This window comes from Oryx dammah, unplaced genomic scaffold (genome assembly GCF_014754425.2).
Source record: "Oryx dammah isolate SB20612 unplaced genomic scaffold, SCBI_Odam_1.1 HiC_scaffold_27, whole genome shotgun sequence".
In the NCBI taxonomy this organism is placed as follows: Eukaryota; Metazoa; Chordata; class Mammalia; order Artiodactyla; family Bovidae; genus Oryx; species Oryx dammah.
The window spans coordinates 129,187,199-129,198,767 of NW_024070211.1; the positions used below are offsets into that span (position 1 = coordinate 129,187,199).

At 38.6% G+C, this 11,569-nt stretch overlaps 1 long non-coding RNA gene across 1 annotated transcript; it reads right to left on the minus strand.

The window, feature by feature from the left end:
- Nucleotides 1-1,499: 1,499 nt before the first annotated feature.
- Nucleotides 1,500-5,937, minus strand: LOC120854020. The gene is made up of 3 exons (XR_005718903.1): nt 5,800-5,937; nt 1,807-1,847; nt 1,500-1,583 (listed from the first exon to the last, which is right to left on the minus strand). It is a non-coding gene; the product is annotated as an uncharacterized LOC120854020 (long non-coding RNA).
- Between the last annotated feature and the right edge of the window lie 5,632 nt (nt 5,938-11,569).

Consider the following 11,569-nt stretch of genomic DNA (forward strand, 5'->3'; position numbering starts at 1 on the left):
CATGATGCTGATGCTCCCCTTTTCAATTATACCTCCATTCCATTGAATAAGCACTGACGAGGCATGTACTCGAAGATTTTATTGTGTTCCTGATGTGTGATACCAGCAACAAAACTTTCTCTTAACTTCAATAGGAAGCATGACCACTGGCTGCAGAGTAAAAAGAACTGCTGGGCATCAATCTCAGTGTTCACTCACTGTATTTGAAGTACCTCTGGTCCTCAGGGATACTCTTGTTTTCAATAAACAACTATTCTGAAAAATGGTGTGTAATCAAGCTAATGAAAACATGGCAAAATTCAAGTGGGAACAGTTAGTTCAGACAGTATTTCATCTAGTAGTTAAATAAGTGAGCCAAGGTAAGTCATTCTGCAAACCGTGTGCTTTTATTTCAAGTTAGCAGCAGATATGTCGGGAGCATTAGGGCCAGAGCAAAAAAGAAACTTAGAAGACTTCTTTAAACATTGCCACTTCTCAAAATGGAACTAAAAGAATGTGGGGAGAAACTAAAACTGGAGAAGATAGAAGGGTTATCTGGGTGCCTTCAATGAGAAGCAGCATCGGTTCCTACAAGTTGGTTAGATGTGGTTTGTTCTGGTTCATTTGTAAGTGGTTATATGAGGTTTTCCTAAAAGCAACAGTGCTGCTGCTGCTGTGGTACCAGTTTACATCATCTCAAAAACAAGAACACACTTGCACAAGACTAGAGACTCCAGGTCACCCTTACATTCCTAACCCTCTGCCAAGTGTGTTTCAAATTGCCTATGAGGTCACCAGCAATGAGGCAGGCAAGGTGGCTGGCACTATCACTAATGAAATCAAGCAAATTCTAGTGTCCAGTCCAGTATCAATAAGTCAATCACATCCTATTTGTAAGGAAAAGACAGAATTTATTGTGTGAACAGTGGTTCATTAACACAACTCTTTTTTTTTTTTTCTTCAGAATATTAGTTTGTTTGCCTATAAGTGGACACATTTGCTGCACAAAGACGAATATTCTCATGCTGAGTGGAGGGTAAACACTGTCGTAGAGTTTTCTCTCTTTGATGAGCTTTGCTGTATGGGTGGGATATGAAGGCTGATGGGAAAACAGGGAGAATGATTATGGAGTAAGTGGCAAATATTTCCCGGTAGTTGGTTTACATAAGATTAAGTACAATTAACCTGTTCCTCTGACTCACTAAAAGGTTTCTCAGCCCAAGAGGCAAGGTCTGCATCTGGTATTGAGGGAACCTTTCTAATTACTTACCTGCCAGAATATCCCTTAGCACAGATCGTGTGCGTTAGTCGTCCCGTCATGCCCAGCCCTTTGTGTTCCCATGGAGTGTAACCCATCAGGCTCCTCTGTCAGTGGAATTCTGCAGGCAAGAATACTGGAACGAATTGCCACTCCCTTCTCCAAGAGATCTTCCCAACCCAGGGATCAAACCTGGGTCCCCCCGCACCACCACCACCCCCACCCAACCCCCGCTCCCCACAGTAGGCAGATTCTTTACCACCTGAGCTACCAGGGGGAAGTTCAGCACAGATCATATGAGTGGATTAATCCATCGTCAACAGTGGCCATCGAAGAGAAAATTTCCCTAGAAAATAAATCGACTTTGTTGAGACTGAGATGTTACAATGGATGGTGAATGCTCTAAAAAGGGAAAGAGTATTAACATTAAAGGACAGTTTCCTTAGTTGAATTCAGGACACATTGTGTCAAACTAACAAATGTGAATTTGTAGCAGTACCAAGTATGAGTTCTCTGCTGGGAAAACGTAAAAGATACCAAAAGGGCTAAGATCTTTGAAGGCAGCTTACCTCCTCATAGAAACTTCAGGCTTAAATCCCACAGGCTTATTCTGAAAAAAAAGAATTATATACTTTTAAAATATTACTTCATACTTCTGAATATGTTTTGCCAGGGAAGACTTCAGGTTACCATCAAACAGAATCAATTCTATTCTTGCTATTTGGTATCACATATAAAGCCACACATTGTCATCTCTGGAGATGGGACACAAACTTTCCAATCCAACCATGTGATCTCACTCAGTAAGAATCCATTTCTGGGCATCTCCAATGGAGCCAATCATAACAAGAGATGTTAAATGACAACAACAAGAACAAAAACAATAACAAAGTTCAACTATATTTGACCCAGTTGAAGATATTTGCTTAATGTTTGACCATTTTTCAACTAGGAGGAAAATTACAAAAACTATAAAATGTTTTTTTAAACATGCTCAACTTTTTGGTAATTTATCAGTAACAAAGGAATTTAACTAGTTATTTTCAGCATTTGGTATACAGATTCCACAAATAATCTATAGGGGCTTTTAAAAATAATGACTCATTATAATGAAAATTCTCTTTACAGACTCTCCCATGCAGACAGCAGACTATATTTTTAGAGATCTCATTTAAAAGCATGATTTCTCTAAACCATTGACTATAGGACAAAATGTTTTTAGACTAGAAGGAATTTACAGAAAACAGAGACAAATGGCTTTTCTAATATGATTCTGAATTAAAACCATCCCACTTACTTCTTTATAGTTTTTTCGCAACTGCTACTATTCACAAAAACTTTCTAAATTTTAGACTGCTGATCTTTCTTAGTAATACAAAACTTAATCTTATGCTTAGATTAGAGGAGAACTTTCAGCAGAATATTAGTAGTTTAAAAGCACTTAAACTTTTATTTGAGGCAATGCGAGTCATACTGTTTGCACTGTGCGCTTCACCAATATCTGGAGAGTCATCCTCAATGTGGAATTAACAGGTCAGCTCTCGGTAATGCATTCCACTGTCATCGGGATATAAACAGGAAATCATTTTTTTCAGCTTACCAAATCAAATCCATGTATTTTGTTATAGCAAATTTTCCTGTGATTATAAATGCTAGGGAGTCTATAAATGCCATTTTAGTGTAAATGAATTAATCTTTATTTTGTGAATCTATTTTTAAGTCATCTATCTGAAATCACATTATGCATTTCAGAAATGTGTTACTGTTTATTTTAGAGCATGGAAGTCAATGTTTCAAAGTCTGAAAAAAACCATACAAAAAATACAAAGGTTTTTGCTTGATTTTTCTCTATTCATTAGAAAGAATCTAAATGAGATTAAAAAATGTTCAAGGATTTTTTAAGGAAGAAATATCTTGTTGTCAGTAAGTACACATCATTTAAAATTCCATCTTTTAAAATAAGTTGAGTTGCACAATAGCACAGAATGTTTGGCAAGCAGTGTTGAAGCTCACAGGGCCTGATGTTCCCTCATCTGAGATATCTGGTAAGCAAAATCTCTTTGATATGCCTTCATCCAGGATTTGGTGTAATGTATGTAAACTAGAAAAGAATTGGCCACACAGAATTAGCTACCAGGCTAAGACGTACTTTTCCCCAGTTTAACTTTTCTGAAATCAAATGGTTCTATGTTAGTGTGATTATATTTAAAATAGTGTCGTGTTCTTTTCCAATGAGCTGGGAGGATTTTTGTTTGTTCTTTTGTTCTGCCTTTTTCTTTTTTTTATGAATCCCCTCTGCTTTCAGAGAGACTTGGAGTGTACTGGTACTGCTGGAGCCCTCAGGTCCACCACCTCCTGCCAGCTTTCCATGTGTGCTTTGCCATGAAAAAGGAAGGAAACTATTTTCAAACTAAGGGTGAATCTTATTCATACAATGGATGTTGTCTGGACAAGTGTCTGTGCTTTACAAGTATATTGAGCATGCTCCTTTTAACATCTTTTTTCTTTTTCTTCCTGAAACCCCACAGAAAATGTGTTAATCATATTAATATATTGGTTTTAGAACCATGACCTAAGTTTACATGTGACTTTTAAAGAAATATTTATATAGCCAAAATTTAGATAATAACTGTCACCAGAAAGCTAGCTTTAAGGGGAAATCACTCTTGATAAAAATCTTAGTAAACCGCTTCTGCACAACAAAGGAAACTATAAGCAAGGTGAAAAGACAGCCTTCTGAATGGGAGAAAATAATAGCAAATGAAGCAACTGACAAAGAACTAATCTCAAAAATACACAAGCAACTCCTGTAGCTCAATTACAGAAAAATAAACGACCCAATCAAAAAATGGGCCAAAGAACTAAACAGACATTTCTCCAAAGAAGACATACAGATGGCTAACAAACACATGAAAAGATGCTCAACACCACTCATTATCAGAGAAATGCAAATCAAGACCACAATGAAGTACCATTTCATGCCAGTCAGAATAGCTGCAATCCAAAAGACTACAAGCAATAAATGCTGGAGAGGGTGTGGAGAAAAGGGAACCCTCTTACACTGTCAGTGGGAATGCAAACTAGTACAGCCACTATGGAGAACAGTGTGGAGATTCCTTAAAAAAACTGGAAATAGAACTGCCTTATGACCCGGCAATCCCACCGCTGGGCATTCACACTGAGGAAACCAGAATTGAAAGAGACATGTGTACACCAATGTTCATCGCAGCACTGTTTATAAGAGCCAGGACATGGAAGCAACCTAGATGTCCATCAGCAGATGAATGGATAAGAAAGCTGTGGTACATATACACAATGGAGTATTACTCAGCTATTAAAAAGAATACATTTGAATCAGTTCTAATGAGGTGGATGAAAATGGAGCTGATTATACAGAATGAAGTAAGCCAGAAAGAAAAACACCAATACAGTATACTAATGCATAAATGGAATTTAGAAAGATGGTAACGATAACCCTGTATGTGAGACAGCAAAAGAGACACAAATGTATAGAACAGTCTTTTGGACTCTGTGGGAGAGGGCGAGGGTGGGATGATTTGGGAGAATGGCACTGAAACATGTATAATATCATATATGAAATGTATCACCAGTCCAGGTTCGATGCAGGATACAGGATGCTTGGGGCTGGTGCTCTGGGATGACCCAGAGGGATGGTATGGGGAGGGAGGAGGGAGGGGGGTTCAGGATGGGGAACACGTGTATACCCGTGGCGGATTCATGTTGATGTGTGGCAAAACCAATACAATATTGTAAAGTAATTAGTCTCCAATTAAAATAAATAAATTTATATTTTAAAAAAATATCGAGTTAAAAAAAAATCTTAGTAAACCAAAATCAAAGAGCTTAATTTTCTGCACTGCAATTCTTTTTCTTCATATTTTTCATTTTTCAGTAGTAGCTAATAGGCTATTTAAGACTAACAAACCTTGAATTCTGAAATGAACATCTAAAGTCTTTGTAAATGAAATATCTCTCTTCAAGTATAAGAAAGACTGATACAACTGGAAGTATTCTCCTAAATTAGGAATGTGAGTGTGTGTGTGTCTGTTGTGGTATATTTTGTATATGCCATTTATGTGATGGACTTTTGTATATGCCATATATGTAACTGTGATGAAAGCAATATCATTCTTGTGGTTTTGTTAACCACAAAAGTTCAAATTCAGACTTGACCAAGTGAAGAGAAGCCAAGAGCAATTACTAGTGCTGGGAAAAGACAGAACTTGGTATTGCAAAATCTGGGATGAAGTCCCTGCTCAGTCCCTTGGGACTCATTTTTCAACATCTGACATTAAGAATACATAATACGCTACTTCTTAGGATGGCTGGGCATTCAAATGTCATAATGGAAATATATATATTTTACAAAGTATAAAATGCTCTACAAATGTCATTTTAAAACATTTGAAAAATAAAATCTGAGACAACGTCCTAGCTAAGCAGGGCCTCCAGGAATTATTTAAATAATCAGAAAAGAAGAGCATTAGAAGCTGAACTTGGCACAATTAAGCATGAGATAGTCACAATTCATGCTGACTTACCTGGCCAGTGTATTAACCCCAGGATCCTCATGCCCTTGGCTGTGCAAGGAAGCCTCAGTCTGTGGACCTGGGAGCCATGGGGGAAATTTTCACGTTCCTGAATGACCAGGATGAGTTGGTTTCTTCATTCATACTCTGTACTAGGCTCTGGAGATACAGAGAGGGCTAAGAGCCAAGGCATCTGCTCTTCTGGAACTTAGAGTCCAGTAAGAGAGACACAACTCAATCAACTAATTACCTAAATACACTAAAATAGTGAAAAGCCTTTAAGAGTTCGGGTGGCTCTGAAGCATATGAAATGCGGATTTATTTTGGTCTTGTCAGCTTTCCTGGGGAAGTAATATTTGGGCTAATGCATGACAGCAACAATGAGATGAAGTTGGGGGCAGGATGGAGAGGATCGTAGCAGAGAGAAACGTTTTAGCAAAGGCTTTGAGACAGAAACAGCTGAAAGGAGGCTGTGTTGAAGGGGCCTGGAACTGGAGGCAGTCAAAGGAATAAGCAGGAGCCAGTCTGTATCTGAGAGCAGAGACGTGACAATGTTACTTTCTTGAGATAACACTGTGGAGTGAATTGGTAGGCTGAGAGGCAAAAGTGAAAAACAGTTAGTTTGATTAACATGGCAAGTTTGATTCAATGGAGGGAATTTGCCAGATTCAAAAGAGGTCTGGGTACCATCTCATATCTGTGGTGTAGATTAAGAGAAAAGGTTGAGGAGTAAGCCTTGAGGGGCTCCAACTTTTAACGTCTTAATAAAGTAGAGGAGAAGTCTAAAAACAAGAGGTTAGAAAGATAAGAGGGGCATTAAGAGTCAGAAGGGGGGAAAGTTGCTGCTGAGTGGTCTAGTAAGGTGAATACTGAAAAAATGCTCATTGGTTTAGTGACATGGAGGGCATTAAGTCAGCAAGAGCTATATTGGAGGTGAGGTGGAAACAAATGTCAGCCAAAGACTGAGAGGAAATAAAGAAATGGGACTAAGTTGTTTAAGACATTTGGTTATGAAAACTACAAGTAAAAGAGTGTGGTAGCTGAAGTAGGAGATAGGGAATATAGGGGGACTTTTTGTCCATCCCCCAAATCATCAGCTCACTCTATTGGTCTAGAATTTCTTTACCCCTTAAATTTGGTCCTTAGAGAGTATTTGAAGAGGAGGATGGAGAGTCTAATATATTGTCTCCAAAATAAATAAATAAATGGGTTATTCATTTCCTCACCACCCACTATCAACAAGTCCCACACTAGCATTTATGATTTCTAAAAGAAACTGTCAATGATATGTTACTGGAAGAAGGAAGAAAGAAAGATGTAATATTTCTCAATATAAGTGTGGGTTTTCCTCTCATTCAGACTTCTTTTCCCAGACAATTATTTAAAGCCATATCCTGTTCCTTCCTAACACCTCTTGTGAGTCCATTTAATCCATCTCTGTCTTCACTGGATTGGAAACGTCTCCTCAATGTTAGGCCTTAGACGGGTATGGCCCCAGGGCTCAGGGGAGATGTCACTATCTTCTGCACCCTAGTCATCACTCCTCACCCCTCATCCTCTCACAGCAGGGAGACTTCTACTAAGCACCCAGCCACTGGTGTTATACTGGGCTGTGCTGAGGTTGCTCAAGATGAGATTCCAGTGCCTCTTGCCACTGGCAGTTCTCGTCTGCCACTCACTGATAGTAAACCACACACCACAGGTTGGCAATCAGCACTTGTCTTGCAAGCCTGTTGAGTCTGGCCCCCAAACACAGGTTCAACATCTTCTAGATCCTGCTGCTTCTTTTTGGAAGCTTTCTTCTAGCTAAACCTAGATGTCAAGGGGCAGTGTAGTATATTCTACAATCTAAATGTATTTTTGTCAAAAAGTAAATTTATTTTCCATTACTGATCTAATGTTGTAACCATTTAACTGAAATAATTCGAAACACTCTGTGTGTCTGACTGTTGGTGACCCCATGGACTGTAGCCCTCCAGGCTTCTCTGAACATTGAATGCTCCAGGCAAGAATACTGGAATGGGTAGCCATTTTTTTCTCCAGTGGATCTTCCTGACCCGGGGTTCAAACCTTGGTCTCCTGCATTGTAGGCATATTCTTCACCATCTAAGCCACCAGGGAAGCCCAGTTAGAATCCCTAAGGATCACCAATAACTGATAAAATTTAAAAAAAATTTTTTTAGAATGTTCTGGAAGCTATTTCTCTTTTGCTGTGTACTCAGGTGACTCTTGAGTACAAATAAAAGGGTTATGTCTGTAGGACATATGTTGCCATCTGTTTGAAATGAAACAATGACAAATAACTCATATATGGCATCAGTATATTTTCCAATTTAAAAACAACTGAAGTTAGAAAGCTGTACACTTTAAAATACAAAGCAGGACAGAAGATGTGAACAGATGTTTCACTGATGAGGCTATATGGATGGTAAACAGGCACATTAAAGGATATTGAACATGATTAGCTATCAGATAAATGCAGGTTAAAATGACCATGAAATATCACTATACCTATCAGAACAGCTAAAATAAAATTTGTAACAATCCAATGCTAGTGAGGATGTGCAGAAAGTTAGATCACACATACATTGCTGGTAGGGAGTGAAAAGGTACAGCTGCCCTGGAAAACAGCTGGCAGTTTCTTATATAACTAAACAAACAATACTATTCAACCCAGCAAATGCATTCTTGGGCATTTATCCTAGAGAAATTAAAACATATGCCCACACCAAATGCTGTACATGAATTGTCACTGCAGCTTTATTTGTGAGAGCCAAAAAGTTAAAACAGCCCAGATGTCTTTCAACACAAACTGTGGTATATCCCTACCATAAGTGAATTCGCTCAGTCGTGTCCGACTCTCTGCGACCCCATCGGCTGTAGCCTATGAGGCTCCTCCGTCTATGGGATTTTCCAGGCAAGAGTGCTGGAGTGGGTTGCCATTTCCTTCTCCAGGGGATCTTCCCCACCCAGGAATCGAAGCCGGGTCTCCCGCATTGGAGGCAGACGCTTTACCGTCTGAGCCACCGGGGAAGTCCACCATGGGACACCACTAAACAATAAAAATAAATGAACTATTTATTCCCTGGTGGCTCAAGCAGTAAAGAGTCTATGTGCCTGCAATGCAGGAGACCTGGGTTCGATCCCTGGGTTGGGAAGATCCCTGGAGAAAGGAATGGCAACCCACTCCAGTATTCTTGCCCAGAGAATTCCATGGACAGAGGAATCTGGCCAGCTACAGTCCAGGGGGTTGCAAAGAGTTAGACACAACTGAGTGACTAACAGTTTCACTTTCACTTTCACTGATATTTGCAACAACTTAGAGGGACCTTCAGAGAATCATGCTGAGTGAAAAACATCAATCCTAAAGGTTACATCATATATGATTCCATTTACATAATATTTTTTAAATGACAAAATTTGGAAATGCAGAATGGATTAGTGGTTGCCAGGGGTGAGGTATAGGGTGAGAGGCATAGAGGGGAGAAGAGGGGATATGGTTATTAAAGCACAATGGGAAAGGTGCTTGTCCAGTATCATGACTGGTGAAAGATACAAGAAAACCTACATGTGATAAAATTGTATACAGCTAAACACACATGCACACACACAAGTGAGTACAAGTAAAACTGAGGACATCTCAATAAAATCAGTGGATTTTGTCCTGATCTTGGTTGTGATGATACACTAGAGTGTGCAAAATGTTATCACAAAGAGAAACTGGGAAATGTATAAACAGGATCTCTCTATATTACCTCTTAACAACTGCATATAAATCTATAGCTATTAATATCTCAATTAATTTCAAATAAAAAAGTCTTTGTTGTTGTTTAGTCGCTAAGTTGTGTCTGACTCTTTAGAACCCTGTGGATTGCAGCCCGCCAGGCTCTTCTGTCCATGAGATTTCTCAGGCAAGAATACTGGAGTGGGTTGCCATTTCCTTCTCCAGGGGATCTTCCTGATCCAGGGATTGAACTCTCATCTCTTGTGTCTTCTGCATTGGCAGACGGATTCTTTACTTCTGAGACAGCAGGGAAGTCCAAAAAAGTCTTTACTACAGTTTTTTACCAACATGAGTTTCTTTTCTTTGTGAGGTACTCCTCTAAGCAAAATGGTGATGAGCAGTGAATATTAGTGAGCACACACTTTGCCACATGAAGGTTAAGACAGCTGTGTCAATAGGATGGCTGGAAAATGATAGTTTAAGTAGGTTTTATTCAGGCAGCCAATGAGTACTTTATATTCTTTTCAAAGAACATCAGCAGCCAATTTACTGTGCAAAAACCACTACTATTAATTTTTCCCAAAGCTTCTTTTTTTCATAATCCACTTCTATGAAAATGTGAGTAGGAACCTCCATCTGGGTGGGAGTTTGCAAAAGCTCTGTAATTAGCCTAAAAAATTTTGACCTTGTTTCTTAGCCATGTGGTGACTATATGAGGCACTCCTATCCATTTATAACTCAGAATCTTGCAATTTGGGAGTAGGTTTGGTTTTGAACCCTCTTCTCTGCTCTTTGTCTCACAAGCTCATCTGAATCCTGAGGGGGTAACTCATTACCCTAGCTTCTCAACAGCTTATCACTGCAGCAATCAGATCACATTTTTAAAAAATGCATTTTTAACTTACTCTAATACAGATATGGGGCTCCCCAGGTGTAGGGAGGGGGGTGGGAGGGGGGCTTATGTTTGGGAATGCATGTACACCCGTGGTGGATTCAAGTCAATGTATGGCAAAACCAGTACAGAATTGTAAAGTAAAATTTTAAAAAAATGAAAAAAAAAATTAAAAATTAAAAAAAAATAATGCAATTTTAACTTACTCTAACACAGATATGGGGCTCCCCAGGTGGCAGTAAAGAATCCACCTGCCAATGCAGGAGACAAAAGAGACACGGGCTCCTCCTTGGGTTGGGAGGATCCCCTGAAGTAGGGAATGGTAACCCACTACAGTATTCTTGCCTGGAAAATTCCTCGGACAGAGAGGAGCCTGGTGGGCTACAGACTGTGGGGTCGCAAAGAGTCGGACACAACCCATCAACTGAGCACACAGACATACTTTCACAGCACAGCTTAACATTTTCCTTTCTATTTTAGAAAGGTTTATTATAAGAAATAACCATCTGAAGACTGTTTTTGCATGTCCTCAAACTATGAATTGAATGCACTGTCTACCATATTATTAAATGTCTCCTATGTACTAATTTCTGTGACAAATTTTTCTCACAGTATTGGAGAAAATGAAATGTCCCTTTGAATACAAAAATATAATTATATTAGATCACAAGAAATATAGAATCTGACGTGATTTATTTCTGTCCTACCTAGAAACTCAGATCTAAGCTTTGTTCTCATTTACTACTTTTACCTAACTAGAGATATTTTTCTCTTCCTCATACCTGTTTACTTTCAATATAATTTGTCTTAGAGGTTGTACTTATTAAAATTTTATCAAAGATCTCAGCCAACTGAAGTTCATTTAATTCTAGCAATTTAATAACATCACTATAATACTACTTAAGCATTATTTATTTTAAATCTTTTTCCAAAAAGATAAATAATATACTCTAACGAAATAAAACTAGCGAAAGGACACATGCAGGATTACCTAATATATTTGTGCTTCCATTCATTTTAAAACTTAAGACTCAGGGATATTTAGTTCCCTATTTTAACAAACTCATAAGTTCTCTTGATTTAAGAAAAACTGGTTTCCTGTATCTAAATTCAAATCGCTAAGCATAACTCATATGGTAGGCATTAAAAAGAAAAAAAAGCCCACT